The following is an 8846-nucleotide window of genomic DNA, read 5'->3' as shown; positions in this document are numbered from 1 at the left end:
CTGGGTTGGTTTTCCTATGAGCAGAGGTGTTCCAAATGATGTTTTCGAATGAACAAATGTTTCAGAGCACCTGAAGAAGCCCATGAGATCAGAAGGAGCATGCGCAAGCTCCACATAGACTGCACTGGAAGTTGAGACCGAACTGATCAGAAGGGCTACTGGTTTGCTGCTAATCACCCCACCCTCAGGATATCACACAACAGTCCCTCAGGGCTGCAGCAAATCCAGCAATCTTCAATTACGTCTACAATCTACAAAAAAAAACCACAAGAATGATCTCTAATGATGGCACAATGGTCAATTCTATTTACAATTCAGCAGATCACTCAATTAACACCTGCATGCCACAAGAGCTAGACAAAATTCAGTGAGCTGATTAGTGGCAAGGAAGATTTGTGACACAAAAGCAGCAGCCAATGATAATTTCCAACACCACATACAGGAATCTCCAACACATAGCTCCACTTTAAAAAAATGAGTTGAACACAAATTTTACCTCATTTCCAAAATCTCCTATTATTTCCTGCTATAATTTGAAAAAAAAAAGGCCAAACAGATTTAGTAGGTACATAAGAACATAAGAGATAGGAGCAGGAGTAGGCCAATCGGCCCCTCAATCGTGCTCCGCCATTCAATAAGATCATGGCTGATCCAATCTTAACTCTAGTTTTCACCGAATCCCACAAGGCAACAGTGCCAACCAACAGGGCACCATGCCGCCCATTTTATTTTATTATTCATCCCGCCCAAACCCATGTGATCACCCGGGGGAAAAAAACCAAGTTGCCAATTGAGGAGAAAAAATCTGGAAAATTCCTCTCCGACCCATCCAGGCTATCAGGTAACAGAAAGAAAGGAAAGCATTAAATTGTTTTACCCACTTTAGCTCAATTGATCTGCTCTGGAATATTATACCGAACTGTAAGAACATACTGCTAGTCCTACTTATTGAGCAGTTCCTTAGGCCAAAGATATGCTTTTGACTGAGGCTGTGATAAGGAAAAGCTTTTCAATGGACAAGTTTATCAATAAAATAAACATTTGGTGTTTAAAATGAAACCCTGGGCTTTGGAAAGTTTTATAATCACTTTAGATCTTTAAAATAGCATGTGACATTCAAATTGAATTTCTCCATTGATTTTTTGGGTACAAGCTCTCCTTTGTAGTATGTGGGATGAATTTCTGGACAGTGACCTTCAATCAGTTCTGTACTTTCTTATATCTTAATCTGGTGCATTGCACTTTCCAATATTAGAAATGGAAGGAAGTCAAGATTTCCCCCTGGTTCTGCATTCCTCCCTGAAGCCACAGTCCTCTTGTGGCAAATTGTTTCCAGTGTTCATGCACATGCCCACGGTTAGATTAAATCAACACAAATTGTGTGAACATCTAGTGACATCTGGTGGCCATCACAAAAGGCCTGAGTGTACTCTGATCGATAGCTCTCTCTGGATGGTCAGAGATCAAGGGGTCGGGGAGGGGAAGCAGGGAGGGGATAGGCAGGAAAGGTGAAGAAGGAATGTAAGGTGAAAGCACTGTACAGTAGAAGGAGGCAGAATCATGAGAGAGGTGATAGGCAGCTGGAGGAGGAGGAGGCAGAGTGAAACTGGGATGGGGGAAGGGAGAGGGAGGGAATTACCAGAAGCTGGAGAATTCAATGTTCATGCCAAGGGGCTGGAGACTACCCAGAGGGTATATGAGGTGTTGCTACTCCAACCTCAGTTCAATGATGCCCTCACCCACATCTGCTCCATTTCCCGCACTTCGGCCCTCACCCCATCCTCCCGTCACCACAACAGGGACCGTGTTCCCCTTGTCCTCACCTACCACCCTACCAGCCTCCGGATCCAGCATATTATCCTCCGCAACTTCCGCCACCTTCAACAGGACCCCACCACTAAGCACATCTTTCCCTCTCTACCCCTCTCTGCTTTTCGCAGGGATCGTTCCCTCCGTGACTCCCTGGTCCACATGTCCCTCCCCACGGATCTCCCACCTGGTACTTATCCCTGCAAGTGTAAGTGCTACACCTGTCCCTACAACTCCTCCCTTACCACCATTCAGGGCCCCAAACAGTCCTTCCAGGTTAGGCAACACTTCACTTGTGAGTCTGTTGGGGTAATCTATTGCATCCGGTACCGGCTCCCAGTGCGGCCTCCTCTACATTGGCGAGACCCGACGCAGATTGGGGGACCGCTTCGGCGAGCACCTCCGCTCTGTCCGCCACAACAGACAGGATCTCCTGGTTGCCACCCACTTCAACTCTGCTTCACATTCCCATTCGGATATGTCCATACATGGCCTCCTCTACTGCCATGATGAGGCCAAATTCAGGTTGGAGGAGCAACACCTCATATACCGTCTGGGTAATCTCCAGCCCCTTGGTATGAACATTGAATTCTCCAACTTCCGGTAATTCCCTCCCTCTCCCTTCACCCATCCCAGTTTCACTCTGCCTCCTCCTCCAGCTGCCTATCACCTCTCTCATGATTCTGCCTTCTTCTACTACCCATAATGCTTTCACCTTACATTCTTCTTCACCTTTCCTGTCTATCCTCTCCCTGCTTCCCTTCCCCCACCCCTTGATCTTTCCTCTGATTGGTTTTTCACCTGGCACCTACCAGTCTTCTCCTTCCCACCCTCCCCCCCACCTTCTTTATAGGGCCCCTGCCCCCTCCCTCTTCAGTCCTGATGAAGGGTCTCGGCCCGAAACGTTGACTGCTCGTTTCCACAGATGCTGCCCGACCTGCTGAGTTCCTCCATCGTGTTGTAGTGTTGATCTGACCACAGCATCTGCAGTGTACTTTGTGTTTTGTATATTGTATACATTCTCTGATACTAAATGGAACCATTGAATGTGCTATGTGCTTAAAACCCAAACATGTAGGCTACATATCCCAAGTTAGGAGAAATGAAACAGAATTGCTTTTCTTAATCGTATTTAATTGTGTTCTGTGGTTGGGGATTTGTGATACCTTTTAAAAAGTCAGATTTGATGTGCCTAAGTCTCTGTCTGCTGTAGCCCCTGTGTCTAAGTGCAGAGAAGAGGATAGTAATGGCCTGGTGGAAGTTCTCCGCCCTGGTGCAAATGCAGTGAAACCGGGTCAGCTGTCCTTTGACGATGCCTCTGAAGGTGTGTTTGGGATGGTGGCTCCCTGTGTGTAGGAGGGTGTGTGTGTCTGTGGTTTTAAAGAATACTTTGGTAGCTAGTTTTTGGTTGCCATTTTCTGGTGCTTGTTTAAATACCGTAGTGTCCAGAAAGTCAATTTTCTCCCTATTTGTTGTGGCCTTAACCTTAATGGATGGATGATGAGTGTTTTGGATTTGAATAAATTCCTCTAATTCTACCTCCAAGTGTGTCCACACTCCCCAGATGTCATCCAGGTATCTATAGAGACACATGGGTTTTTTGGGGCACTTTGGATAGACAGTTTCCTCCCACTTTGCCATGTATATATTGGCATAGGCTGGAGCAAACTTCTTTCCCATTGCTGTGCCCTTGACTTGTAAGTAGAATTCACCATTGAATTCAAAGTCATTTTTAGTCAGGCTGAGGTGGAGGAGTTCTAGCAAGGCCTCGTCTGGTCTCCCTAGCTGAGGGTTCTTCCGTAGGATATCCCTCACTGCCTCTATACCCCTGTCCGTTTCGATATTGGTGTACAGGCTTTCAATGTCCATGGTGAAGAGTATGGCCTCAGGGGGCACTGACATGGAATTGACTATCCGGACAAAGTGATATGTGTCCTTGATGTAGCTGGAGTGTTTCTGCGATAGTGGATTAAGGAAGGCATCAATGAACTCTGCTATCCTGTATGACTCACTGCTGCAGTTCGACACGATGGCCCTGCCGGGTGGTATTTCCCCCGGAACGGTCCATGAGTCTGGGTTCTTGTGTATTTTGGAGAGGATATAGAACTTTCTTGCTCGTGGCTGTATCCCTGTCAGGTACTCTACTTGCTTCCCTTTGAGGTACCCAGTCCTTTCCAGTTCTTGCAAAATGTTCCTAATTTTTGTCTGTGTTTCCCAATTTATGGGTTCCTTTAGTTTAGTGTAGTTCTCCGTGTTGTTTAATTGTCTGTGTGCCTCAAATAGGTATTGCTGTTTGTCCATGATAACTATGCTGCTCCCTTTATCCGCTGGTTTGATAACAATCTCGATGTTTTCCCTCAGCTCTTTCAGGGCTGCTCTCTCCTTCCTAGTTAGATTGGGCTTATCCTGTACCTCTCTCTATCCAGTGTGCTCTCAAATTCTAGAACTGCTTCTGACCTGTACCTCCTCTTGGGCATCCAGTCTGAGGGAGGGGTGAAAGGGGTCTTTCTACGTTCTAACTCACCGAAAAAGTCAACGAGTACCAATCTCCTAAAGAACTTACCCATGTCACTCTCAATCTGCTCCTTATGGAGTTTTGCAAGTCAGTACAAAAGTGAGGCCCCTGTTCAGAACCTTTTGCTGGGTTTCTATAGGGGTGAACGTACGGCAGAGGTTCACGATGGTCTCTCCCAGTCGTGGACCCTGCCTCTCTCGGCTCTGTCTCCACTCTAGTTTAAAGACTGCATCCACCTCTTGACTATTGTCTGGACTGTGCTCTCTGTCCAATGGATCTGGTCTGTGTTCACATTAAACTGTCTCACCGGGATATAATTCTTAGTTCTAATAACCTCGTTTAGTTGGCCCAGGGTTGCTTGTTCTGCCTATGTCAAACTGTGTCTAAAGTTTAATTCTGGCACCCAGATATTGGCATGGAGAAATTTAATACAGGTGCTGAAGCTGCTTAGTGGCTGTTGCTGGTTTATGGGACCTGTTGTTTATTCCAAAGGAAAGGATAACCTTCTTAGTTTCTAGCTGCGGCTCTAACTTTTCCAGGATAGCAGCGGCATGGATGAATTTGGCTCCCAGAAAGCTGTCCAATTGAACATCCTTATTAGGGCATCTTTTGATCCTGGAAATGTTAGAGTTCCCTATAACTAGTATAGGTTTAAGGGGCCTTAGTTCCCAAGATACATTTTTCTGTTTAGAGTTAGGATGACTAGTTATTTGACCCCCCCCCCCCCCCCCCCCGGCTGTTGCAAATGGGGCTTACCTGTCCTCTTGTCTGTCCCCTGTCCTGCGACTCTCGGGCTGTGTGGTACCCTGGGGTGGAAGACTTGCTCGGTCTTTGTGCACTGGCTCCCCTTGTCTGACTGCCCATTCGTACCGGTGTGGGATCGGGTGCTGATTCTCTGGAGTCCTGGGTCGGGGAAGTCGTGGGGGTGGCGGGTTGTCACCCTGTGCTCCTAGGTTGGATTGCGTCTTCTCAGGGGAGCTTGTGGGTGGGGAGAGGCGCCCCCAGCGTCTTCTCTGTCTCTGCGGCAGGGGCAGTGGGGCCGCATCGGCATCGAGAGGGTTAACGAGCTCCAGCGCCCTCGGGTGGATGGTGCCGGTACTTCCACTACACGTGCTGCTCTGCAGGCGTGCCGGCCCGAAAATGTCCCGCGACACTACCACTAGACACAGGCTTGCTTTACTCGAGGTGCAGAATGGGCGGTCTCTTCCCTGGGGCACGGCTGACGCTGAAGCCGTCTCTGGAGGGTTAGGTTGAGATTATGCGGGCAGTGGGCGAATCAGCCCTCTTGTGCTTTTTGATCTCGTCACTTGAGATTCAGTTTCACGCAACCCTGCCACTTTGAACTGGCCCACGCCTTCATTAACCAGGTCCAACACTTGCCTTTGTTGAATCTTGTCCCTCTTGACATAGGATATCTGGTTTGTGGGGCTGAAGCCAGGGCTAATCGGGAAGTGCCTAGGGCTTGTGGGGATGTGTGCCCCTTTTGGACTTTAGAATTAGGTTTGAGTGTAGGGCTGGCGGATGTATATGTTTGGCTGCATTAGGGTTAGGGTGTATTTTTCCCATGGAGCAGGTTATTGTGAGGCATGTAATTCTGAGGGTAAGGGTATTTTTAAACATCGTTACCTGGCATCTGTATGCCTGGGATTGCATGAGTTAAGTTAACAGTGTTTATTAGGCATTCGGTATAACTGCACCTGAGGCTAGTAGTGACTTGTTTTCTGTAGCCCCATCTTGGGTTTAATTTACTGGTTCAGGTTCGGGTTCCAACCTAGACCTCAAACTAGAGTTAAATGAGGTGTGCAGAAGAGGCAATTCTGTTCCGATCACTGAGTTGAAATGCTTTGGGCAAGACCATGCTGCAAAGATGAGTTTAACACAGATGTATAAATGTCGAATACGAGGAAATCTGCAGCTGCTGGAAATTTAAGCAACACACAGAAAATGCTGGTGAAACACAGCAGGCCAGGCAGCATCTATAGGGTGAAGCGCTGTCGACGTTTCGGGCCGAGACCCATCGTCAGGACTAACTGATAGGAAAGATAGCAAGATTTTATAGTAGGAGGAGGGGAAAATGCGAAATGATAGAAGACCGTAGAGGCTGAAGCTGAGAGCCAGAAAGGTGATTGGCAAACGGGATACAGAGCTAGAGAAGGGAAAGGATCATGGGACAGGAGGCCTAGGGAGAAAGAATGGGGGAGGGGAGCACCAGAGGGAGATGGAGAACAGGCAGAGTGATGGGCAGAGATAGAAAAAACAACTAAATAGATCAGGGATGGGGTAAGAAGGGGAGGAGGGGCATCACCGGAAGTTGGAGAAGTCAATGTTCATGCCAACAGATTGGAGGCTACCCAGATGGAATATAAGGTGTTGTTTCTCCACCCTGAGTGTGGCTTCATCTTGACAGTTGAGGAGGCCATGGATAGACATATCAAAATGGGAATGGGACGTGGAACTAAAATGTGTGGCCACTGGGAGATCCTGCTTTCTCTGGCGGACCGAGTGTAGGTGTTCAGCAAAACAGTCTCCCAGTCTGCATCGTGTCTCACCAATATATAAAAGGCCACACCGGGAGCACCAGACGCAGTATACCACACCAGCCAACTTACAGGTGAAGTGTCACCTCACCTGGAAGGACTGTCTGGGGCCCTGAATGGTGGTGAGGGAGGAAGTGTAAGGGCAGGTAGAGCACTTGTTCTGCTTGCAAGGTTAAGTGCCAAGAGGGAGATCGGTGGGAAGGGAAAGATGTGCTTGGTAGTGGGATCCCGTTGGAGGTGGCAGAAGTTATGGAGAATTATACGTTGGATCCGGAGGCTGGTGGGGTGGTAGGTGAGGACATGGGGAACCCTATCCTGAGTGGGGTCGTGGGCGGATGGGGTGAGGGCAGATGTGCGGGAAATGGGAGAGATGCATTTCAGAGCAGAGTTGACGGAGGAAGAAGGGAAGCTCAATGCATTTTCAACCATTTTGAATCAAATAGATGATAAATCTTGGCCTATGCATAAAATCTGCAGAAAACAGCTTCAGGCCAAGTCATATCAAGAAATTGCTTGACACCAGATAATGTTGTACATGTTTACCACAGCATGTTGTTGGACACAGCATCAGAGACTGTGCCCAACACACTGTGGCAAGGATGTAAATAAAATACTAGCCACACTTCTTGCCATATCATCCAAATACAGTCACACCACCAACTTTTCCCTCACAATATACCATTTGGTGAATAATGATGCACGCAGCCAACTCTTAGTGACAGACATTCAAGTTTCCCACCTGAAGGTGAAGGAGACTGCAGATGCTTGAATCTGCACCAACAAACCCTAACCCTGAGGAACTCAGTGGGTTGACCAGCATCTGAGAGTTCAGGGAAGAAAGGATTGTTGACAATTTGGGCTGAATTTTTTTTAAAAAATCCGATTTTATGCTCAACATGCAGACTTCCTCCAGCAGATAGTTTGCTGATGGGGAGGAAGTTTTAACTGATGACCAATAACTCAGAGACAAAGTCATTGGCTATATTTAAAGCCGGTTGATACCACTTGATTTTTAAGGACACCATAGGTTATGGGGAGAATGCAGAAGAATGAGGTTGAGAGGGAAAATAAAATCAGCCATGATTTTAAAAAATGGAGCAGACTTGATAACCGAATAGCTCCTATGTTTAGTCATCTGATTCATTACATTATACCCAAACCCACCACCTGAGAGTCCTGGAACAACAGACCACACCACCGAAGGGGATCACCAGCCAGGCGCACAGACTGACCCAATTTATTAAGCCTGTGAATCCCTCCAAGAAATGCTTCGTAAAATTGCTGCGAATGCGGACGCTTGGGCTGAAGAAACAAGACAAATTTTAATTGGGCATTACCAAAGTAGCCTGCAAAAATTGGAACTAAAATTTACTGAATCGAATCTGACTGATCGCTTACAAGAAGCAGTCTCCAAAGCCGTAATCTGGAACAAACGAAATTTAAAGGACAAATTTCAAATCAAATTGGATATGGCCCAGAAACATATTTTCGATCTGGTCTCAGGACCTGTGCCAGAACGGCAGGCCGCTGCGTACCAAACCCACAAGGGACCCCAAGCTTCCCCGGGATGACCACCGCATCCCAGGGGGAAGAGGGGAACAGACTCTCGACCTCCAGAGACGGCTCCTGGGTCAGCATTGACCTGACCCGCGGAAAATTGCTCATCCCAACAAGACAAAAAATTAAATTCAGGCACTGAAAAGTACAGACCCTATGGCCCAGATGTGTCCTGATCTTTTAACCTCCAAGATCAATCTAACACGTTCTTCTGCATAGCCCTTCCATTTTCTTTCAGCCATGTGTTTAAGAGTCTCTTATATGTTCCTAATGTATCTTTCTCTACCAGCATCTCTGGCAGCATGTTCCACACACCCATCACTGTAAAAAAAAAAGTACTTTTGACGTTGTTGGAAAGTATGGGGGCAATCACTTTAAAATTATGTCCTTTTGTATTTGCAAAGTTGCTAACAAGGGAATTTACTCAC

This window comes from Hemitrygon akajei, chromosome 9 (assembly GCF_048418815.1).
Source record: "Hemitrygon akajei chromosome 9, sHemAka1.3, whole genome shotgun sequence".
In the NCBI taxonomy this organism is placed as follows: domain Eukaryota; kingdom Metazoa; phylum Chordata; class Chondrichthyes; order Myliobatiformes; family Dasyatidae; genus Hemitrygon; species Hemitrygon akajei.
The sequence above is the reverse complement of the archived record's forward strand: the minus strand, read 5'-3'. Positions refer to the sequence as shown.